Raw genomic sequence first — 25,867 nt, 5'->3', positions numbered from 1 at the left:
GATCGAGCCTAGAGATGGCCTCAGATTCTGCCAGGAGGACAGAGGAATTAACCCTCAAGAAAACTGCTTAACCAAGGAAGGGTTCAAACACCCAACCTTCCTCACCCGTCCATGGGACAATTCTGAGGTGGGATCTACAGAATTTGTCAAAGGGTCTTCAGGAGGGGTGGCAGAGAGGAGAGCTACACCCTAGTTACCCATAATGACAACCTTCATTAAAATGGTTGCCATTTTATTGCTTTTATTCCCTTGCTGTCTCATTCTGCATCCCTCCCCATGCTTTCTGGGATGATTTCTCAAATAAATGAACTACTTATACATTAATCCTTATCTCATGAGCTGCTTTTTAGGAAAAGCACAAGTTAAGATACCATGTCAGGCAAATGCTCTATCTCATCCCCAGCCCTAAAATACCACATGAGATTCCATAGTGAGAATGGAAAGAAGACTTAACACTTCATTGTTACCTGACCTGAGGACTTTATTGGCATTACCCTATTTAATCCTCATAACAACCTCTTGGAATAGGTATCGTTAATATTCTTATTTTATAAAGGAGGAAACTGAGATTTTTTAGAAATGAAATAACTTGACCCAGAGCACCAGGTAGGGGGAGGGTAGGAGATCTAGGGGTCAAATATAGGCCTGTCAGTTCCCCATGTACTGCACCATACGATCGCTCTGGTCAGCTGTGCCTGTGGAAGACTGGACTAGCCATCAGCTTGGTATTCAGGGTAGATGAGAAGAAAGACATCAGTCCAGAGACCAATTCAGAGACTTCAGCAGTAAGCCAGCTTGGATTACCTGAGAACCTAAATTGGCCATGTCAGAAAATTGTCCCCAAAGGAGGTGAATATAAGATTAGAAACACTGTCAGCATCTGGTGACACACAGATGTGGAAAGGAAGGAAAGGATCTGACAAGGTAGCCCACTTTTGAAATGTTTTCTTTTTCTTTGACCAAAGTACATTATATGCAAGTTTGACAAAATCATAATGAAACACATTGATACAATTAACATATACTAATAAAAAATAAAATGTGTTCTTCTTTTAAGAGGATGTGAGTTCACTATCCCCAAATGGATATCATCTGCCTCCTGTGATCCTGAGTAATTCCCAAATGGATATCATCTGCCTCCTGTGATCCTGAGTAATTCCCAGGCATGAAGGGGACAGGTTTTCCAGATGTATGTGGGGAACAGCACTACCAGGTGACTTAATGCTGTTCTGCTAGGTCTCAACTGCATTGTCGGCATCTCTGTCTAAGTACACCCTCAGTAGAGCAAGCAAAGAAACAGGACCCAAGTCACTTTCTCCTGGAGAGTATGGGAACTCTCCAGAGTTGAGTACCCTACCTGGAATCCGATAAGAAGCCCCTTGATTACCCATCATGCATTGTGCAGATGTCAGAGGTGGTGCACTGTCTATTGCAAAAAAAGAGGTACCAGTATGACCACCAATCCTCACAAATTTTGAATGCTCAGTCTTGAGAATGAGCCAGGAGGCTATACTCAAAGAACACAGCAAGCTGAGGTTGACTCAGGCTCACATTAATATGTAAATGCGATTCAAAGGAGCCAGCAGCCATGCAGTGTTGTCCTGGTTCTGCCAATGGATGTGCTGTAGAAACTCAAGTAGACCTTTAACTACTTCCTCATTTTTAAGTGAATTTAAGTGAATTTGTGTTAAATCATCAGATCTCAAAGATCTCCACCAAATACCAAGCCCTAGGAGTTCCCCAAGGACTGTGCAAGTAAAGCAGTCTCTCAGATAGTGATTAATTGAACCAGTACCTATAGGATTAAAGACAAGAACTATGTGCTTTTAATTATCCAACCCCATTGGAGAAGAAGCCTGCATCTCATATTTCACTCAGAATTAAAACTAAAGCTCCCTTGGTAAGACAGAGCTTGAGAAGGCAGCACCCAGTAGTCACATCATAGCACTGTTCTAGGAAGCCTGCATCGCTGAGACCCTGAGACTATGTCTTAGACAATATTGGATTGTACAGAGCATGGAATAGTGGAAAATGGCATGGGGGGATGGGAGAGAAGCACTGGTTAATGGCAGCAGTTATGGCTAAGATCATTTACAGTCTATGAGATAATTTACATACTAATGCAGATCTGTGATGGTTTTCATTCATTGAAATTTTAACTGGCATTCAGTTCATAGCTTTTTACAAATGCAAAACAATCTATCAGTACACCAAAAGCCTCCACAGCAAGGAGGCTAGGATGTTGGCAGCACAAAACAAAACTAGAGGGAAGTGGCACTGCAGAGTTCTATGGAAGACCTGAGAAGCTGCAGGGCCACTTTTGGAAAGGGAGGATGTCCACTGGTCAATGCATGCATGTAAATTACCTGAACATAGTTGCAAGTCAAATAGGCATTCGAATATAAGCATCAAAAGTACTTTTCCAATGAGTAGGATACAGATGCAGTTGTCCATGGGTAATATTCTAAGTTAGCATTCCTAAATAATATGCCTGATTCAGAACAGGGTCACAGACAATGGTGGAGAAATAAGGCTCTGAGGAGGGGACCTGACAAGATTTATGTAGGCAAGATGTTAATAATCCTACCATGTACAAAAGGGCTCCAATTCCAACAAGTAATTAGGGTCAAAGTCAAGACCCTAGACGTAGCAAATAGATCAAATGGAGCATGACTTATGTGCAGGATGGCTTGTAAGTTAGGCTCACAACACCAAGGTAATTGTTGCTGATCCTACTAATACCTGCCTTCCACAATGGGTGCAGGTACATAGACCAGAGGAAGAATAAAGGGGTGCGTGAGCTGATGGTAGAGGAGAAGGGAAGTCAGGAATTATGATCAGAGCACATTGTATATATGTATGAAAATGTCATAATGAAGCCCAGTATTTTATAGGTTTATATACACTAATAAGAAGCTCCTGGAAAAAAAGAAGGTAATCGTTCACTTCCCATTCCACTCCACTTTAAGTACAGAAATCTCATTAACTCTCATGCTGACAGTGTCCCTACATCTGTAGAGTCTTACGGATATATGAGAGCTAGTCTACTGTAAAAATGCAAGTGCTTCACATGCACAGGAAATTAATGTGAGTAAACTCCCTGTATAGCTATCCTTATCTCAACCAGTAAAAACCCTTGTTCCTTCTATTATTGCTTATACTCTCTCTTCAACAAAATTAGAGATAAGGGCAAAATAGTTTCTGCCGGGTAGCGAAGGGGTAGGAGAGAGAGGGAGGGGGTTGGGGGAGGGGGAGAAATGACCCAAGCATTGTATGCACACATGAATAATAAAAAAAAAATTAAATTTTTAAAAATGCAAGTGCTTTATAGTTCAATATATTCTCTTATGAGACTGAATGTGAAATTGACTAATTCAATCATTTCTTCCCTCTTTCATCATTATATACTTTTCATCATCTTTTACCTACCAGGAACTTTACTAGATACTTAACTTAGAACCCTTCAGAAGGAAAAGGCCTATAAAAACTAGCCACAATTTACTGAATGTACATCACATGTTAGACTCTGTGCTCTGTAGTTTGTGTTGTCTTTTTCAAGACTCCTAACTAAAACTGTAAAATTGAAAACTATTAGTCAGTTTTCTGTTACTGTAACAAAATACCTGAGATAATCAATTAAACAAGTGGAAAGGTATGCTTTGGCTCACAGTTTTGGCAGTTCTGTGATCAATTGGCCCTGTAGCTTTGGGTCTGTGGTGAGGCTGCACATCGTATCAGAAAGCACATGAAGGAGCAACCTGTTCACCTCATGAAGACCAGGAAACAGAAAGAGCAGAAGACGCCAGTGCACACAACCTCCTCAGGGCATGCCCCCATGACCTAAGACCTTACATTAGGCCCCACCTCTTAAAGATTCCCCCACCTACCAATTGCTCCAAGCTAAGTACCAAATCTTCATCACATGGGCTCTGGGAGGGCATTCCAGACCCAAACTACAATGAAACAGTCCTGTTTTCCATACAAGTAAACTAAGACCAACAATGTGTAAGTAATTTGTTTGACATCACAAAAATCATAAACGACTGTATACTAATCAAACTCTACCCATTTGGCTACATGGTACTTTCAAACCAACCTTATTATTCTACTACCTTCTATAAATTAGCATTCTGAAAATGGTATTAATGCATGAAAATCCATCAACTATCTACACTTGTAACCTCTCTCCAAAAAGAAAGTGTATAAATCCAATGTTTGGAATATTGATGACTTACTATTTAAATAGCCCACTGCCATTGATGGGAGTGAGTTCTTGAGGAATAAGGCAAGCAGTCAAAATCCTAAGTTAGAACTTTGATCATTGGACAAAACCAATGTGATTTGATTGAAATGGGCAGTTGGGAATGTAGAAAGGATTTAATGTGGGATTTAGGTGGACAGGAAACAATGCATTCGGAATCTGTACTTAACTTCAAAGAACAAATTGTCAATCAGAGTTCAATTCCAAAACTGTGAAAGAAAACTGAAATACCATCTCAAGAAATCTACAGAAACTGACATGTCCTTTTGAGAACAATCATCACAGCACAAATCCCAGAGCACCTAAGAGCCTAGAAATGTAAATCTGAATGTCACAGGGACATTCACAATTTACAAAAGTCATCTCTTAAAAAACTGGCCTCAAAATGACAGAATGATACTTGAAAAGGTGAATGTAAAATTTCACCTCTCTATCAGGGATATTTTCAAGACCTAGAAGGTGAAAAGTTGAGTAGGACACAAAAACCTCAAGAAGGGGACCAGAGTCCTCTCCAGATCTGTGTTTTACACAGAGAGTTAAGGGGCAGTGCTCCAGAAGTCACCTAAAGAGAAGTTCTGGGCAGGAAAAAAAAACCACCTTCCTGGCCCAGTGCACTCCAAAGACCAGTGTTTGGGGACCTCTGATGTGCATAAGTAAAGGTAAGAATAGACTACATGATTTAGAGTCTGACCATGGCACCTTGCCTATCCATGGATGCTGGGAGTCATCCTCTCTGCTTGGTTCTTCAATCCTTAAATCTTTTATTTGATAAGATAAAGGTGGCCAAGCTCACGAAGTCTCCATGAGGATGAAATGAAATAGAACATGTAGAAGTATGCTCTAAAATAACATGGTTCTTAAGTAAGGTTGTGTTATTTGTTCTCCCTTCTCTCTTAAGGTTTCACCCATTCCCAATTTCTTTTTGTACTTCTTTTTACTTGGGATTTTTGAGATCACCATCAAAACCCCCACATATTCATACAATTGTTAAAAGTAAAAAGCAGAGGGAGCAGGGATGGGTGAGGGACCACTGCATTTCATTGCTGCCCTTCAGGACCTCTGATTGTTTTTGTACAATGCACATCTGACTCTAGGTGAACTCCACAAATAGATGAGCATAAATTCACACCACCCTAATCTCTCTTTCTCCAAAAGACTTACACCACTCTTTTCAGTTTAACAATTGAGTGACTTTTGGATCTAACTAATATGCTCAATCCCTCATTTTTTTATCAAATATCCACATTATCTTTCAAGAATATTTTAAGACACATGCAGTAGAACCTTGCCCTTCACTGCTTTTCTTGTCCCTCTTCCATTGTCCATCTTAAGTTTTAGTTTGGGTTTACATTGTGAAGGTGGAAAGCCCATTTTCATTCTCTTTCAATATTATTCCACGAGTTAGTAATTGCAGAATGTCATCCTAAGACTCAACTCTTCAAGCATATTTGAGATTCTTAGGCATTTATTAACTTCAGCAACCATGCAATCAAAGGAAGAAATAAAATCATCCCTCCATGGAGGATAAATGTCTTGGTCATAAAGGCTATATAATAGACATAACACTGAGGGAGAAATTAAATGCCAAAAACATTACTATACCCAAAAAGTTTAGGAGAAGGCTGTGTGGAGTAATCACTAGAAACAACAACAACAACAAACCTACAGCTTCTTCTAGTCAGGTTGTCTGTAATGACCACAAGGTGTGGCTACATAGGGAGGACTGAATCTGTCAAAAGGTATTTATCTGTTCAGTCGCACTTTCTTGTATGCAGAGCAATGACAGATAAGTTGTACAAATCATTTCAATAAGTCAGTATTGGCTTTTCCTTGTCACTGTCTACTTACTCTCCTGTAAAAAGTGGTACATCTAAGAACAGTCTCCCTGGGCTCCATGTCCTTGAAACCTGCTGGGGTCCTCTCTTCAGTCATTGATGAAGAGTTTTAGAAATATGGTGGGTATATAAAGATGTTTCATCACCATTTGCAAATTTGTTCAGCACTAAAGTTTTCATCAGCAGCTTCAAGATCAACAAGATTTTTCAGCACAGATTTTCAAATATTTTATTCCATGACACTTGTTAAGTTTCTGCAGCCAGCCTTCTGCATATTCATACTCACCTTCAATGTTCACTCGTTCATAGAAATAGAGTAGCCTAGCTGGTTTCATGATTAATAGACCACTTCTTGGCATAGAGATACTTTTTATTTTCCAGTCTACTAAACCCAAAAGTAAGATCTCCATTTTTTTGCCTAGTGCAATGTTTCACTTGTTTTTCTTTAGTTCTTACTTATTGTTGACATCCTAAAACATCAACAGCTTGACTTTGTGTCGCTATAGGTGATAAATAGTGGTGGCACCCACATTGCACTCTGTGGCAAGACACTTCTACCACTTCCACCCGCATTATCTTTTGTCCTAACATACTCTTACTATTTGAAACTTTACTCTTGAGTAATTCTCTTGGAAATTTTTATTATCATGTTATTGTTGTACTGGGGGTACATTGTGACATTTACAAAAGTTCTTACAATATATCATAGTTGAATTTACCCCCTCCATCACTCTCCTTTATCCCCCTCCTCCCATTCCTGGAATAGTTTAAACAGGTCTATTGAGTAATTTTTGAATTTAAACACTGTGCTTAGTACTTTATTCTCTTTCTGGAATTCTTATTATCTTGATATTGGACCTCTTTAACTGACCTTCTCTGCTCATACCTCCTTTATTCATTCTCTCTCTCTCTCTCTCTCTCTCTCTCTCTCTCTCTCTCTCTCTCTCTCTCTTTCTCTGTCTCTATTTCTCCCTATTTCTCTCTCTCTCTCTCTCTCTCTCTGTATGTCTCTCTCTCTTTCCCCCTTGATTCTTCTTATTATTTTAATAATCCATCTTTAGCTTCCAAGTTCTGTATATTGTTCCCTTGCTGTGTTCTTCATGAGAGTCTGTTTTGCCTTATGTATATAATAGATTTTAAATCTCTCTAAATACAAATGAGGATCCTACAGTTTAATGTTTATAAGGTTGTCTTCCTTTCCCTGAATTATATGTTTTGGAGTTAATTTTTTCTACTCCTTTATGGTCTTTCTCTTCTCCCTTGTGTCCTTTTTTTCATGTATGTATATGTATTTCTTGGCTCTCAGCTGACAGTTATGGTTAGGACAGTGTAACTAACAGCTGGCTGATAGTTTCTGATCTCAGGTAAGGCATATATACCAGCAGCACTCTCTTCAGGAGAGCTGGTAGTAGTTAAGTATCATACAAGGGACTTCGTAAGTGCCAGAATATGGAAAGTTTGCTTAGAGATGCCAGTGTTCACAATGTCTTTAGAGGCTCATGTCTGTTTGTTTGCTGCTTGTTCATTTGTTTCTTTTTCCTGAGCAACAAGCACATATAAAGGAGGGAGTGTAGCTAGAGTCACTGCTGTACACACACTCAGTGAGCCTCCCATCCTCAGCCCCAGGTCCTGGCCCTTCTCTCCTGGAGCCATTTCCAGAGTTCATTGAATCAGTTCCCTTCTTGGCTGGAGCCTGCAGCACCCACATTCCACCAAACGATTATTTGCCTCTGCATGAGTTATCAGTTTTCTATTGATTACTCCCTTTAAGAAAGGTGTGAAAATCTGTCTGCTAATAGCCTCTTTTCTATTCTCTTCAGTTTTGAGAATATACACCTCTTTTGTTCTTTTTCTCATTTTAATGAAGTTTTAGGACACAATCTACTGTTGGATCCAGGAGTTTTATGACAGAATTTTAAACTATGTGTACATTAAAGAAAGAAGAATAAATGATGTAAATTGTATTAAATTGAAAAGTAAAATGTTTTTTATCATAGAAACTTGTTCCTTCACTCAATTCTATTTTCCAAAAATAACTATGTAAGTTTAACTGGAAATTTTTACCACAATTCTAACACATTTCTGCCCCTATTTCTTTATTTTAGGACCTTCTTTAGTATTTAACATATCACTTTGGGGACTATGTAAGGGAGGACCAGTGTGGAGGCAGAGAAAAGGATTCTGAGAGGTGAAGAGGATGAAAATACCCTACATATATCTACATGAAAACAGGATAATGAAACCCACCAAACACTGTTTGAAAAAGAAGAAGAATGGGGGGGAGGAATGGAAATATAAATGTGTTCAAAGTACATGGTATAGATGTATGGAATTATCACAATGAGTATTATAAGTGTATGTTAGTTCAAAAATTAAATTAAACTAAACTAAACTAAATTAAATTAAACTAAATTACAATAAGGAAAGTTATTCAACTCAAATACCAGGACTTTGGCATGGAGATGACAGAAATGAGATCCAGTAAAGTGTTCAAAAACACAGGCAAAGCTTTGGGGCTTCTGCTTGGGAGGGGAACCTTGACCAAAGGGGAGACAGGCTGCTCCCTCAACAAAGGGAGAGGGCCAGCCTTTATTGATTTGCAGGATGGGGGATCATCGTGCTGCCTGAGGGACGTCAAGTGTTTAAGCTGCTACAGTTTCTGAGAGAACAGGAGAGTGGAATAGGGAAAATGTGCCATGCTTTTTTAGAAGGTAGCAGGCTAAGGACCAGGAGCTAATTTGGGATTTTTCTTGCGGTGGACCCTATCTCATTCCTACCAAATTGGATATATGTAATGTCTCTCATGTCTGAAAATGGCAACCACTTTTGTTAATTTTTTTTAATGTTTCACTTTGCTGTTTTAAAAAATATTTAACCCAGTGTCTATTTCTAACAAGTTTTAAACAAAACTGGCATTGATGGTGGCATACCTATGACCAGGACATAATTTTCAGGGCCCAATGAAAAATGAGAATGTGAGTCTCTTGTTTAAGAATTACCTAGAATTTAAAGATAGCAAGAGCAAGAGCTTCACCTTAAACACATAGTCCTTCTAAGTGTGAGTCCTGTGTAACTGCACAAGTCTCACATCCATCAAGCTGCCCCATGTGCCCCAGTCCCATCTCCTTTCAGGAAAAATTGGCTGTGTGATGCAAAGAATGCAGCTAAGTGACAACCTTCAGCTGCAGTGTGTCAGGACTTGGTCTGGCTGTGGAGCCGGTGCCATACTTCTCCCAGCCAGTTCCTAGCCAAGACGATGTGCACAGGAATATTAGGATCTGGTCATTTCTTCCAACAAAGACTCCTCCATGAGCAGTCTTTGACTTCCCCGGCCCTTGTCAGATCAGCATCAGGATCTGAGGTTCTCCCTGCCTGACGCTGTCCTTCCTTAGATGTCTAATACCCTTGGCAAGCTTTCCCAGCCCACTCCTACCTCACCCCCCTTCATCTTGCACAGGCACTGCCCACTGATAAACCTCTTATACTGCTGACTCTATCTCTGCTTCCCAGAGGACCCAAGATACCACAAACCATTTGCTGCATTCACATTACATGAGATAGTGAAGTTAACTTTTTAACGTCACCTTCACCTCTCTTCCTCCTGAATCTCTCCCACCTTTTTCTGACTTCCATCAATGGCATCATTAATTCCATATTGTCAGCACTTATTTATGTTCCTGTCCAAAGAAATCTGCATTGCATGCTTTGGTTAAATACCTATTACATATATTTTCAAAATTAAGAAATAATAAACAGCATTTGCAATATATATGTAATGATACATACTTTTAACACAATTATATGATTTATCTTGAAGTAAACAACATTATCCTATGTCACCATTATGCATGTGACTCACTGGACAGAGCTGCCAAGGTTAGAGTGCAATGGATTTTCATGACTATACTTTGTACCCAAGATCTTTGCTGGGCCGTGACTTGCTCATACAGAGTTTTATTTTGCTTAGAGTTTCTAATAGTCATTGCTTCTCGTTTCTTGTTTTCTTTTTTCAGTACTAGGGGTTGAATGCAGTACTGAGTGGTAGGCAGGCACTCTACCACTTGATCCACACCGCCAGTCCTTTTCGCTTTGTTATTTTTTTAATAGGGTCTCAATTTTGCCAACAGCTGATCTGGATCTCTATCCTCCTATTTAAGTTTCCCACTTATCTGGGATGATGAGCAAATGCTACTGTGCCCAGCTACTGGTTGAGACAGAGTCTTACTAACTTTTTGCAAAGCTGGCCTCAAACTGTAATCCTCCTGATCTCTGCCTCCCAAGTAACTAGGATTACAGGTGCAAGCCACCATACCCAAATGTCTTTGTTTTTCATATTGACAAAAGGAACACAGGTTTTACTTACCAGGTCACTAAGACAACGTGATTTGAACTAAACTGAACCATTTTCTAAACCTTTAGAGCTGAAATCCTAGGATTTCTTTTTCATTAGCAAGGTGAGTGAAGCTATTTTAGGGGGATCTCTTGTGTATTTCTTCTGAGATTTCTTTTGTGTGCTTGTTTGTTCATTTGTTTTGAGAATAAATTTTAATGTGATTTTCAAAGAGATTTAATATTTTTAAGATCATGAGGGTATGAATTATTTTTTCATTGGTCTCACATCTAAATAATTTAGCTGGACAGAGAAGAGGCAATAGCTCTACTTAGGGAATGTAATTTAACCTTTCCACCTCAATTCCTCCAATTAGAAATGTGTTTAATATTGACAATATGTACTTCAAAAGATTATTGTAGGAGTAAATAAGACAATTCATACACAGTCTTTAGAACAATGCTTAGTACCTGACATTCCATAAATGGTCAGTCTTAGTGATATTAATATGTAACATCATTTCCCCTCAGAATTTTGAAAAACTATCTTTGGTGTCTTCTAATATCTAGTATTGCTCTTTTGATGTCTCTATAAGTTTTGTTTCTTTGTAAGAGGTGTTTTTATTTTAGCTCTGAAAGCTCCAGAGTTATCTTTATCTTGGGCCAATGAAATTTTATAAGGGCTTATCTAGGTGCTGGCCTCTTTTTATACTTTCTACATGAAAGAAATGCTTGTGTATTTCTTTAGCTTTATGGTTCATTTATCTATTTTTGAAGATAATTTTCTCTTCTCCATTTTTCTTGATTTATTTTGAAATCCTATTAATCAGGTATTGGATATCTGCTTGACCCTATACTTCTCTAGCCTTATTCTTAATATATTTGTTCTCTTTTAGTGTACTCTTTTCCCTGGGAGATTTTCTCAATATTCCAACCCTCCTATTGAATATTTTAGTCTGGAAATTAGATTTTAACTTTCTAAGAATGTTTTTGGTCTCAGAAAGTCCCCATTTCCCAGAAGCATATTCTTATTTTATGAAAGTAATATCTCCTAGACCCTTTCTACAAATAGTATTTGGGATGTTTTTGGTTGCAATTGTTCCCTCTTGTATTAGTCTGCTCAGATTCCATAATAGCAAATAGTACAGGCTGGGTGGCTTAGACAGCAGAAATTTATATTCCTACAGTTCTGGAGGGTAGAAATCTCCAAGAAAAAAATCAAGTTGTCATTAGAACTGGTTTCTGATAAACTCCTTTTCATGGCTTACAGATGGTCATCACACTGTGTTCTCATGTGTGGCCTCTCTGAGAGAGAGAGAGAGAGAGAGAGAGAGAGAGAGAGAGAGAGGGAGAGAGAGAGAGAGAGTCTTATGTTTCTTTCAAAAGGACTCCAGCCCTATAAGTTTAGGACATAATTCTTATAGTCTCATTTAAACTTAATCACCTGTCTAAAGGTTCCATCTTTAAATGCAGTCACGTTGGACGTTAAGGACCTAACTTATGGGTTTGAGGAAGGGACACAATTCAGTCCATGACACCTCCTATTTATTATTTTTCTCTTTCCTATGCTCTCAGTTGTTTGCTTTTCTTGACCCTTACTTCTGCTGTTTGTTTACCTCAATTGCCTGTGACTATGGATTGCTCTTTCTATTTGTGAATTAAGTCCTAGATTGAACAATATAAGTAATTTGTTTCTGTTTCTGTTGTATGGAAGATTTTCCTTGCCATACCTATTCCCTGAGTGCTAACAGAAAGCACTGTGAACTTCAGAGCACATAAATGAGGAACCCATAAGCAGACAGATTGTACCCACTTCCTATCCTCTTACATGAAGTCAAAGTAAGTGTGATAGTCTGGCCAGTGGCCTTGATAAAAGATAAGTCAATCTCCTATTTCCCAGAACCTGTAACTGCAACCTTACATTGGAAAAGGAATTCTTACAGACACAATTAATTAATTTGAGATAGATCACCCTGGATTATCTGGATGGGCCCCAAATCCAATGACAAATATCCTTATTAGTGGAAGAAGACAAGACACAGATGCAAGGAAAGCCATTTGCAAATGATGCTGAGATCACTTTTATATAGTCGTAAGCCAAAGAATAGCAGGAACCACAAAAAGCTGGGAGACGCAAGAAATAGATTCTCCCCTAGAGCCTTTGAAGAGAATGCCTTCCTGTCAATAACTTAGTTTCACACTTAAGACTTCCACAATTTTGAGAGAATAGATTTCTTTTGTTCAGAGTAGCTAAGTTACTGGTCATATGTTATAGCAGCCACAGGAAACTAACAAAGCAAGGAAGGCTTTATTTCCAACACCAATGTCTATCTTGAAAACCAAGCCATTTTTTAAGAGAATTGTTTACTTTCACTAAGGAGATGCTCTTTTCTTTCTCTTTTTCTGTTACCAGGATCTAAAAATACTATTGCGAGTCATTCCAGAGAGGACTCAATTGTAGAGAAGCAGTATACTCAGTACCCATGGTACAGTCATTCAGAACATGTCTTTTTTCCATTCATCTGACCACAACAACTAAAGCTTCCTGACACTGTACTACCTAAATAACCACCTTCCTGCACCTCAACTTCTTTCTCCTTTATGGAGCTACATCTTATTACTTAATATTTTCTTCTTATGAACAGTTTTTCTCCTTCTTTCCACTTTAGTTTTCCATATGTCTTACACATTTGGCATTCTTTTTTCACATCTTCATAATTCTTCCAATGAAGTTGATGGAGGGGGAACAGTATATCTGTTTGCACACTGTCTTAGATAGGAAACTAATCAGTAGTTCATGTAACGCCGTTTCTATGATTTACAGCTATGCAGTTCCAATGTTTCAAACAAAAATCCATAGCTATGGCCTTAGTCAAAATTAGGTTTTAAGTTGCCCAACCTGTAAGTATTCCAAGTGGTTATGTGATCTGGAGCAATAAAGATTGACTCACCAACAAGAAGTTAGGGTTATACAACCCATTTAGTGGATCCCAATTCTTCCAAGAGCCTATTATTAAGGGAAAAGGATCTTTCCACTCTGGTTTGGGAATAACAAGGCAAAGCCTTGGGTTTTCTTCAGCTTTGTTTTCTATTTGTTCAACCTGGCCTCATGAAATGAAGACCCTCCCATTCCTCATTTCACTTTGAGTCAGGCTGGCCAAAAACCAATGATTTCAAACATGTAGTGGAGAGGAGATTCAGTACATAATTAATTGTTCAGTGACAGCTGTGACAATATAAGCCCTTGTCTTCAGATAAGTTGTCAAGGTGATATGACCTGAATCCATGTCTCTTCTTCACAATCATGTGATGTGGCTGGATATATTCTCCTGGATGTACCCAAGTTGGTTATGTTTTTGTCTTCCTCTGATCCCTATCCCATTGTTGTTCTTAATGTAATTAACACTACTCATGTTATCTTTAAAAGCATATTTCTCTATGCAGTACTTTACAATTTACAAGTCACTTCCATGAACTATTTTGTTTCATTTTTCTAATTGCCCTTTTAAAAGGATACAATTATCTCCATAGATAAATGACAGAAAAAGAGATTCAGACTATAATAGTTAAATTTACATAGTTGAGAAATGCTTTATTCTTTGGCAAGAAACTTAGGCAGGGTTTATTCTCTCCATGTCTCAATTATTCTACCTCAGTTCTATACTAGCCTTAGACCCAAAAGAGTAAGGAAACATAACCATTTACTGATTGAGTGCTAAGTATCTATAATAAGGAAAGTGGTATTATATTCAGGCCTACCTACATCTTACACACACACACACACACACACACACACACACACACACACACATGGCCCTTTACTTCTAATAAATACTGAGTTTTGAGCAACTTTCTATGTTAAGGTACTTGGTTCCCCCTTTATACATCTCACCTATGGATGACTTCTAAATATATGCTAGTATATTGAATTCTTCAAGGATTTAAAGATCATTTACAGGAAGATGGTGTGTGGAGTAAAGAATGTAAAATGGATCAGCATAAGAGAAGGACTTTCTGTTCTGAAATGATGTAGTCAATGATTTTCTAAAAAGACTGGATACTTAGGCCTTAGGCAAAAGCATGAAGAATAATAGTAAAAAAATAAATCCTTACTTGGCCACCTACAAATAATGGTCTCAAAAATCAAATTCTAAGGAAATAATGCTTTATTGGCAAAAATACAACCAGGTCTTAATAACTGCTTGCTTTCAAGTAAATTGCAAAGTATTTTCAATTATACAATTTTTCTATTGAATCAATTAATTTGACTGAGTAGATAGCCCTGTTTTCTCTTCTGCCATTACAGAAATGCTTCTTATTCTACCAAATGTTCCCCCTGGCTTCTGATGCGATTCTTTTGAAGATTCCCTAAAGATTTACATCTTCCCCCTCTCAGAACCCTATTTAAAAATGCAAATGGATGAAAGATGACCAAAGAAAACATGGGCACACAAGAAAAACAGAACACAGGATAACAGCTAGAAAGGAGAAAGATGGTGATAACATTTATAGCTGACTTGAAAAAGATGTATCCTTGACCAACAGTGGGGTAAAACTAAGAAGCAACCTCTTTCCACCCTTGGAACTTTTAGAAGGTTTAGGAAGTTGTTGCAGCAAGCAATTTTGAAGTGGAGGTGAAAGCAAGACTAATAAGGGAAGATTGAAAGTCTGTTTATAAAGTCACTAAGTATGCAGACTTCTGCCTTCTCCATACAGTGGGATAATTGCTCCTTTTCCACTCAACAGAGCACTGAAGTCCTACCAAAGGAAAAAATAAGTCAAAGGTTACCATTACATGCCAGACCAAGATGTATTTCACACTAAAAATGGGGATAACTTTCTTTGTTAAGGAGAAATGGCTATAATGAGAAGACTACATAATAGTTGGAAATAATTTTGTAACAAATACACCAGAACACATACAGTAACATGAGTATCATGACCTAGTCACTATGTGAAGCCATATATCTTTTCCAGTAAACATTTTGGGAAAGTTGGGTGAAATTATCTTTTTTTTTTAATGATTGTGTGGTTTTTACTCAGGGCTTTGCATTTGCTAGACAAGTGCTTCCAGCCCCTTTTGCTCTGCTTATTTTGGAGATAGGCTCACTTTTTGCCAGGCTAAACTGGAGCCCAGGTTTTTTCCACTGAAGTGGGAGCCTGTGGAGATTTTTCCAGGGCTGGCATGGAACCATGATACTGCTGATTTCAGCCTCCCAAGAAGCTAGCATTATAGGCCTGAGCCACCACTGCCCCAGCTGATATGATCTTTGGAAGGAAATGGATTCATCTTTATCTACATTGATGGTAAACTTTAGTATAAGAAATTTCAATTATTCATTAATAAGATTAGTAGTTGAACTAGATAGTGACATTTTTATTTTTAAATGTCCAATTACACTATAAAGTTGCCAGTTTTCTTGTTTGATTCACAAACATTCTGATTCAAGATGATAGATTGAACCCAATGATTTGACAGCCCTCAATAAAATGACAATAAAGGAATAAAACAAACTAATAGCTAAGAAAACAGGAATGGACTCATCAAAGGATAAGAAAATGGGAGAAGTTTCAAAAAGAGTCCTGGGAGCTCAAGGGCAGATGGAGCAGTGACAGATGAAATGCACTGTAGGAGCTACAGTCTGGGGTACATATGGAGAGGAGAGGGCTTGCCTGAATCTGCACACAGTGTCTTCATTTAATACTGCAGAAGCTCTAGACTTGGCAACCAATGGTACAACCAATGGTACAACCAAAGGCAGAAGTATGAATTGGGCCTGAGAAGAGGGCAACTACATAAATACCCAATGTGAAATAACCAAACACATGCCTCACACTCTGTACCTGGAAGAACAAACAGCCCTATGTTTTACTCTTAGGCAAAAAATGTAAGTTGGAATAGAGAGATTCACAAGATTGGGAATAGCACAGGCTTCTGGGAATTCTCCAGATGATATCGCCTTTGGAGGTGGTAGCTACATTGTACATCTAGAGAAGCAGGATCATGAATTCCCATGCTCAGAAAATGTCTAATGTCTATGATAGGTGGTCTCTGGACTGGAGAGATGACCCCAGAGAGCTTCTCCCATCTTAAGATGGCTAGAACTTTTGCACTAACTCCGTGGTTAGGGACAGAAAACTTGATTGAATTTGTTGTCATCCAATCCAGATAGAGGCTTGAATTTGGGTTTAACATAATTTCAAGAAAATAAGTATACCTGCTTATTCTAAGGTTAAAGGTATTTTTGAAAAACTAGGCAGAAATATTATGGGCTTTTATAAGAATGTGAGTTGACTTTAGTGTAATTAAAAATAAGTACTGACTGAACTCTCTAGCTAAAGACAAAAAGAACTATACACAAATACTGTGCTCTGGTTAGGATGTTCATTTTTTCATAGAGGTAGGGCTGGCAGTTTTGAAACTGTTTATATGTATTCTGGGATTGAGCAAATAAGTTAATCTACCATAGAAAATGAGAGCCATATTTCTTACTGTTGGAGAAAAAGAGTTGTAAATAAGGAAAGAAGAAGGCTAGCATGAATCCCATGGTGTTGGACTAGAATTGGAATTACCAGTATAAACTCATATTTTTGAATATAAGTATGAATATATGTGGATATATAAATACATATAATTCTGTCCATTGAGAGGATTAGAACCAGTGACACCCTGATACCAAGGAGAAGCTCTGAATTTCCAAATACCATTCTTCACACCTTAGGGGGACAGTTGATTCACAGCCTGGGGCAGGGAAAATACAAGATGAGGTAGGAATATCTTGTGTTTCTAGAAAGCAAGTAAGTGCTCAAAAAGTGATCAGAAAAAAATGTTTTAAAAATACAGAAATCAAATTCATGGGATTCTCTGTGACCAAATCTGGGACAATTTGAGGATCCAAGCCTATAATGATAGAATGGGTTATAATCAATATAACAGAACTACTAATCCATGAATTCCTAGTGGTAGATATAAACAATGGAATCAGTAAGTTAAAGGAGGAAAAGAAAAATCTCCCTTGTAGTAGACTTCCAACAAGTAAATTTAGAGGAAATAAAGGAAACAGACAGTCATTAGGAAACAAAAATTACAGTATTAATTATTTTAGGCCAGGATTATCTATGCATAAAGTGACTGGGTGCAAACTTTATGAGAAACAGGATAGTGAGATAGTCTCAAAATAGCTCCTGGCAAGATTCTTATTAATTATAAAAAGAAAATAGTTACCATAGAGAGAATCCTGGCAGCTACTACCTCAACAAAATGATCAAAGCTAGCATTTAGGGGACAAATAGAAATTACTTGTCTCCTGATTTGATGCAGTAAGAATGACAGACTTGTGTATTATTATTGCTAAAAATGCATAATCTGAATTCAACTATAAGGAAATATCAGACCAACTAGACTAAGAGACATTCTAGAAAAAGTAGTAATCTGGACTCTTCAAAAATGTCGAGTTTGTCACAGACTGAAGAAACTAAGAAATCATGGCAACCAAATGTCTTATGTGATCCTGGACTCAGTGGGAAAAGGATATTGGTGGTATTGGTGAAATTTGATTGAGGTTTCTGTATTTGCATTTTATATAGTGTTCTAACTGGTAATCCTCTGTTGCTGGTCACTGTGCTGTGGCTATGCAACTTGATAATATTTGTTAAATTTTGAGGTATAGTATATGGTACTTCTTAGCCCTGTGTTTGCAACACTCTGAAGTTATTATTCTTATTCTGAAGTTTAAAGGTAAAAGCTGAAAGAGTTTGATGAGTAAAGGAATACATACATAGTCTCAAATCAGTTATCTGCCAATTGTTTATCAATCTTTATCAAACTATGTATTAATAAAACTTACCAATATTTATTACTTATGCAAAGGAAGCATATATATCTTTACGGTATAAAAACATGGAAGAAACCATCACAACCCAGTGACCAAAACTATCACTACTAACACCAGAGAAAGCTGACTCAGGCAACTTCTAATGAATGTCCTTAGAACACAGCATCACTTCTCTTCTAGCCAAGTACATCAACAGTATGATCACCTGAATCTAATCACGAAAAAAACAACACTTGTGCCCTAAGAGAAGGACATTCTACAAAATAACCAGACTGGAGTCTTTGAAGGTATTAATTCACTCCCAAAGACTTAATCCAACCACTATTATCTCTGTCCTGAAGGAAGGTAGTTTTCTACCATGTCAACTTGGCTCTGAGTGAGCAGTGTTTCTCTGCCTTCCCTTCTCTAAGTTGTTCTGGGTTAGAATTGACCACAGAGAAATTAACATTTGGAAGATGGAAGGAAAACAGTCACTGTTCGATTCAAAAGGTTGTCGGAGAGAGCTAGGTGCAGTTCTCACACCTTACTGTTTGTTTCCCGATTCACCTGGCTGGTGTAGAACAGCAGCCAGATCTGAAGACCTCCAGCTTCTTCCAGATATAATAGATCCTTTATTCTTAATCACAGTCTCTCATTCTGTGTTCACAAAGGTTCTGATTGAATCCTACCTGACATACCCTCCTAATTAGTCTCCCACCTTCCCTTTCCCAATACAGCATATATCCTACATACTAGCAGAGTGATTTTTACAAAACATTAGGCTAAATATGTCAACATCTTCCTCATCTGAAACCTTCCATGATTGTCCATTCTCCCAAGAAAAATGCAACCAGTCTTAACACTGCTTGCAAGTCACTTCAAGGTCTGGTCCCTACACATTCTCCTGTTTAACCTCTCCTCGGTCTCTGCTTGCCTTCTCTTCTTCACCCACATCGTCCTGCTTCGGCCCACAGTGGTTGCTATGCTTCCTGGAAACATAGAGCCTTTGCACAAACTGTTCCCTTGGGCTGGAACTCTCTTCCCTTCCCTCCTCACCTAATTAACTCCATCTCTCAGAGCTCCCACTGTGCAAACCAGCTCCACTACCCTGGGATTTAACTGACTCAAACCAGTCTTCATGTTACTTGTTATAGTAAGTGCAAAAGTTGAATTTTGCTTTCGTTTGTGTGATTGCTTGAATAATCTCTCCCTTCTACCAAACTTGCATGAAGGCAGAGTCTGTATTTGTGTATCATTTTATCCCCAGGCCCTATCACAGATTCCAAAACATAATAGACAAAAGTAAAGGGTTGTTCAGTGGGTGACCATTCAGTGAATGAATAAATGCTTGGTATGTTTCTCAGCTTTCATAATAATTGTGTTTTTCTGCTTAAGCAACTTTCAGTGGAATTTTGTGAACTTTAGTTAAGACAGCTTTGTTGTTTTTTTTTCTTTTATTATTCATATGTGCATACAAGGCTTGGGTCAGTTCTCCCCCCTGCCCCCAACCCCTCCCTTACCACCCACTCCACCCCCTCCCTCTCCCCCCCACCCCCTCAGTACCCAGAAGAAACTATTTTGCCTTTATCTCTAATTTTGTTGTAGAGAGAGTATAAGCAATAATAGGAAGGAACAAGGGTTTTTGCTGGTTGAGATAAGGATAGCTATACAGGGCATTGACTCACATTAATTTCCTGTGCGTGTGTGTTACCTTCTAGCTTAATACTTTTTGATCTAACCTTTTCTCTAGTTCCTGGTCCCCTTTTCCTATTGGCCTCAGTTGCTATTAAGATATCTGCTTTAGTTTCTCTGTGTTAAGGGCAACAAATGCTAGCTAATTTTTCAGATGTCTTACCTATCCTCACCTCTCCCTTGTGTGCTCTCGCTTTTATCATGTGCTCAAAGTCCAATCCCCTTGTTGTGTTTGCCCTAGATCTAATGTCCGCATATGAGGGAGAACATACGATTTTTGGTCTTTTGGGCCAGGCTAACCTCACTCAGAATGATGTTCTCCAATTCCATCCATTTACCAGCAAATGATAACATTTCGTTCTTCTTCATGGCTGCATAAAATTCCATTGTATATAGATACCACATTTTCTTAATCCATTCGTCAGTGCTGGGGCATCTTGGCTGTTTCCATAACTTGGCTATTGTGAATAGTGCCACAATAAACATGGGTGTGCAGGTGCCTCTGGAGTAACCTGTGTCACAATCTTTTGGGTATATCCCCAAGAGTGGTATTGCTGGATCAAATGGTAGATCAATATTTAGATTTTTAAGTAGCCTCCAAATTTTTTTCCAGAGTGGTTGTACTAGTTTACATTCCCAACAGCAGTGTAAGAGGGTTCCTTTTTCCCTGCATCCTCGCCAACACCTGTTGTTAGTGGTGTTACTAATGATGGCTATTCTAACAGGGGTGAGGTGGAATCTTAGTGTGGTTTTAATTTGCATTTCCTTTATTGCTAGAGATGGTGAGCATTTTTTCATGTGCTTTTTGGCCATTTGAATTTCTTCTTTTGAGAAAGTTCTGTTTAGTTCACTTACCCATTTCTTTATTGGTTCATTAATTTTTGGAGAGTTTAGTTTTTTGAGTTCCCTATATATTTTGGTTATCAGTCCTTTGTCTGATGTATAGTTGGTAAATATTTTCTACCACTCTGTGGGTGTTCTCTTCAGTTTAGAGACCATTTCTTTTGATGAACAGAAGCTTTTTAGCTTTATAAGGTCCTATTTATCTATGCTATCTCTTAGTTGCTGTGCTGCTGGGGTTCCATTGAGAAAGTTCTTACCTATACCTACTAACTCCAGAGTATTTCCTACTCTTTCCTATATCAACTTTAGAGTTTGGGGTCTGATATTAAGATCCTTGATCCATTTTGAGTTAATCTTGGTATAGGGTGATATACATGGATCTAGTTTCAGTTTTTTGCAGACTGCTAACCAGTTTTCCCAGCAGTTTTTGTTGAAAAGGCTGCTATTTCTCCATCATATATTTTTAGCTCCTTTGTCAAAGACAAGTTGGTTATAGTTGTGTGGCATCATACCTGGGTCCTCTATTGTGTTCCACTGGTCTTCATGTCTGTTTTTGTGCCAGTACCATACTGTTTTTATTGTTATTGCTTTGTAATATAGTTTGAAGTCAGGTATTGTGATACCTCCTGCATTGTTCTTTTGACTGAGTATTGCCTTGGCTATTCGTGGCCTCTTGTGTTTCCATATAAATTTAACAGTAGATTTTTCAATCTCTTTGATGAATGTCATTGGAATTTTGATGGGAATTGCATTAAACATGTAGATTACTTTTGGGAGTATTGACATTTTTACTGTGTTGATTCTACCAATCCATGAGCATGGGAGATCTCTCCACTTTCTGTAGTCTTCCTCAATCTCTTTCTTCAGAAGTTTATAGTTTTCCTTGTAGAGGTCTTTCACATCTTTTGTTAGATTTACACCTAGGTATTTGATTTTTTTGAGGCTATTGTAAATGGAATTGTTTTCATACATTCTTTTTCACTTTGCTCATTGTTAGTGTATGGAAATGCTAATGATTTTTCTATGTTGATTTTATATCCTGCTACCTTGCTATAGCTATTGATGATGTCTAGAAGCTTCTGAGTAGAGTTTTTTGGGTCTTTAAGATATAGGATCATGTCATCTGCAAATAGGGATATTTTGACAGTTTCTTTACCTATTTGTATTCCTTTTATTCCTTCTTCTTGCCTAATTGCTCTGGCTAGGAATTCCAGTACTATGTTGAATAGGAGTGGAGATAGTGGGCATCCTTGTCTGGTTCCTGATTTTAGAGGGAATGGTTTCAGTTTTTCTCCGTTAAGTATAATGCTTGCTGTAGGTTTGTCATATATAGCTTTTATAATGTTGAGGTACTTTCCTTCTATTCCTAGTTTTCTTAGAGCTTTTATCATGAAATGATGTTGGATCTTATCGAAGGCTTTTTCTGCATCTATTGAGATGATCAAGTGGTTTTTGTCTTTGCTTCTATTAATGTGGTTTATTACGTTTATTGATTTTCATATGTTGAACCTCCCCTGCATCCCTGGGATGAAGCCTACTTGGTCCTGGTGAATAATCTTTTTGATGTGTTGTTGAATTCGGTTTGCCATTATTTTGTTGAGGATTTTTGCGTCAGTGTTCATTAAGGAGATTGGCCTATAGTTCTCCTTTTTGGAGCTGTCTTTGCCTGGTTTTGGGATAAGTGTAATACTGGCTTCATAAAATGTGTTTGGCAGTTTTCCTTCCCTTTCTATTTCATGGAACAGTTTAAGGAGGGTTGGTATCAGTTCTTCTTTAAAGGTCTGATAGAATTCAGCAGAGAATCCATCAGGTCCTGGACTTTTCTTTTTGGGGAGACTTTTGATTGCTGCTTCAATTTCATTTTGTGTTATAGGTCTATTCAGGTGATTAATTTCCTCTTGGTTCAGTTTTGGGTGATCATATGTATCTAGAAATCTGTCCATTTCTTTAAAATTTTCAAATTTATTTGAATATAGATTCTCAAAGTAGTCTCTGATGATTTCCTGGACTTCCATGGTGTTTGTTGTTATCTCCCCTTTTGCATTCCTGATTCTACTAATTTGGGTTTTTTCTCTCCTCATTTTAGTTAGGTTTGCAGGGATCTATCGATCTTGTTTATTTTTTCAAAGAACCAACTTTTTGTTTCATTAATTCTTTGTATGGTTTTTTTGGTTTCTATTTTGTTGATTTCAGCTCTTATTTTTATTATTTCTCTCCTATTTGTTTTGGGATTTGCTTGTTCTTGTTTTTCTAGGAGTTTGAGATGTATCATTAGGTCATTGATTTGGGATCTTTCAATCTTTTTAATATATGCACTCATGGCTATAAACTTTCCTCTCAGGACTGCCTTAGCTGTGTCCTATAGCTTCCGGTAGGTTGTGTTTTCATTTTCATTGACTTCCAGGAACTTTTTAATTTCCTCTTTTATTGCATCAATGATCCATTCTTCATTAAGTAATGAGTTATTTAGTTTCCAGCTGTTTGCATGTTTTTTGTCTTTACTTTTGTTGTTGAGTTCTACTTTTACTGCATTGTGATCAGATAGTATGCATGGTATAATTTCTATTTTCTTATATTTGCTGAGACTTGCTTTGTGCCCTAGGATATGATCTATTTTGGAGAAGGTTCCATGGGCTGCTGAGAAGAATGTATATTGTGTAGAAGTTGGATGAAATGTTCTGTAGACATCAATTAGGTCCATTTGATCTCTTGCATATTTTAGATCTTGGATTTCTTTATTGATTTTTTGTTTGGATGACCTATCTATTGATGATAATGGGGTGTTAAAGTCTCCCACAACCACTGTGTTGGCGTTTATATATGCTTTTAGGTCTTTCAGGGTATGTTTGATGAAATTAGGTATGTTGACATTGGGTGCATACAGATTGATGATTATTATTTCCTTTTGGTCTATTTCCCCTTTTATTAGTATGGAATGTCCTTCTTTATCTCTTTTGATCAATGTACGTTTGAAGTCTACTTTGTCAGAGATAAGTATTGCTACTCCTGCCTGTTTTCGGGGGCCATTGGCTTGGTAAATCTTCTTCCAGCCTTTCATCCTAAGCCTATGCTTATTTCTGTCTGTGAGATGGGTCTCCTGTAAGCAACAAATTGTTGGATCTTCCTTTTTAATCCATTTTGTCAAGCGGTGCCTTTTGATGGGTGAAATAAGTCCATTAACATTAAGCATTAGTACTGATAGGTATGTGGTGATTCCTGTCATTTAGTTGTCTTAGTTGTTTGAAGGTTTGATTGTGTGTACCTAACTTGATGTTACTCTCTACTGTCTTGCTTTTTCTTATCCTGTGGTTTGGTGCTGCCTGTCTTTTCATGGTTATGTTGGGTTTCACTTTCTGTGTGCAGAATCCCTTGCAGAATCTTTTGTAGTGGTGGCTTTGTGGTCACATATTGTTTTAGTTTCTGCTTATCATGGAAGACCTTTATTGCTCCATCTATTTTGAATGATAGTTTTGCCAGGTAGAGTATCCTGGGGTTGAAGTTATTTTCATTCAGTGCCCGGAAGATGTCACTCCACGCTCTTCTTGCTTTTAATGTTTCTGTTGAGAAGTCTGCTGTGATTTTGATGGGTTTACCTTTATATGTTATTTGTTTTTTCTCTCTTACAGCCTTCAATATTCTTTCCTTAGTTTCTGAACTTGTTGTTTTAATGATGATATGTCGTGGAGTAGTTCTATTTTGATCTGGTCTGCTTGGTGTCCTGGATGCCTCTTGCATCTGTATGGGAATATCTTTCTCTAGATTTGGGAAATTTTCCATTGTTATTTTGTTGAATATATTGAGCATTCCCTTTGCTTGCACCTCTTCTCCTTCTTTGATGCCCATGATTCTCAAGTTTGGTCTTTTGATGGAGTCATTGAGTTCTTGCATTTTCTTTTCACAGGGTTAAGACAGCTTTGAATGAAGCAACCATTTCACCAAAACCCAAAGACACATGGATATTCATCTATAAAGTTAAACCAATAATGTCACTTTGCAGATATTGCTGAATTGTTATTGACATTAAATGAATTGGTCAGAGTTGAAAAAAGCTTGTACATCTCTGACCCAGCCTGGCCCACTGTACTTCATGGAACTTATAGACACTGACAGCAAATGCCCAGAGGCAGATCCACAGGGCACTCATGGATGGCCAGTTGTAACTGTACAACCTGGAGTAATGGTCTGACACTGGCAGGATTGTGGGTAATTTAGCTCAGATTCTAGAGAAGAAGTACAAATGGTGTTTTACCCAAGTTTCAGGACAGTAAAATTTGAGACATAAGGGGCTGTATGAGGCCCTATTGAACAGAGAGAATTGCATCTAACCAATAAACATTTTTTAAGTGAGAAACAGATTTGTGTCAATGAACTCACCAAACATGTCACAACCTGTTGAATTCTAGTAATGTTTCTGAAAATCCTCTGTGTGTGTGTGTGTGTGTGTGTATGCATACATGTTCCAAAGGTCTCATTTAAACCAAGTCTTCAGCTCCAGCTATGTCTCTGTTTCCTAAGTTGTAAATATGAACGATAGGATGGACACCAATGACCTTTCTTCAGTCACTACCATTTCCAAGCATATACCTGTTAGGAGACTAGCCACAGATACCTTTATGTGATTGTATAATTCAGCTAAAGTGCCCTTTTAAAAAAAAAAAGGAAAAATCTACAGATCAAGGAACCTCACCTCTTAGTATATTTCAATACCTTCCCATTGATCTCATAATAAAAAATCCTCAATAAGAACATGGGATCTTTGGTGGCTGGGCCTATTACATACATTTCCAGCTCAACATTTTCCATGCCTGTGCTGCCACAGTGCTCCCACTTTATCTTGTATCCTCGTCTCTGTGCCACACAATTCGTCACATGAGCTTTATTGGATTCCTTGTTCTCTCCGCGCTCTGTCCGACTGTATGAACTTTGCACATGATTTTCCCTCTTCTTGAGATGTTCTTCCTTCCTTTTCTATCTGATCACCTCCTGTTCACCTGTGGGACCTCAGCTAAAGCATCTACTCTTCAGGGAAGGGTTTCCCTGTTCTCACCGACAAGGTTAAATACTCTTTCCATAAACTCTCATCTTAATATGTC

The 25,867-nt window shown here is 38.0% G+C and overlaps 1 long non-coding RNA gene across 7 annotated transcripts in view; it reads left to right on the top strand.

Moving 5' to 3' along the window:
* LOC109688119 (uncharacterized) overlaps window positions 1–25,127 on the top strand; it is a 146,745-nt gene extending 121,618 nt beyond the window's left edge. For 5 of the 7 annotated variants that reach the window (XR_012446417.1, XR_002212558.2, XR_002212557.2 and 2 more), the window contains one exon: window positions 1,058–2,125. This is a non-coding gene — a long non-coding RNA (uncharacterized lncRNA). Of the gene's footprint in view, window positions 1–1,057; window positions 2,126–8,201; window positions 11,774–24,675 lie in introns of those variants that run through there. The other 2 variants (XR_012446418.1, XR_012446419.1) reach the window with 2 other exon arrangements.
* The last annotated feature ends 740 nt before the right edge of the window (window positions 25,128–25,867 follow it).

Source organism: Castor canadensis, chromosome 3 (genome assembly GCF_047511655.1).
Source record: "Castor canadensis chromosome 3, mCasCan1.hap1v2, whole genome shotgun sequence".
Classification (NCBI taxonomy): domain Eukaryota; kingdom Metazoa; phylum Chordata; class Mammalia; order Rodentia; family Castoridae; genus Castor; species Castor canadensis.
This window is presented reverse-complemented; position numbering and strand designations above follow the sequence as displayed.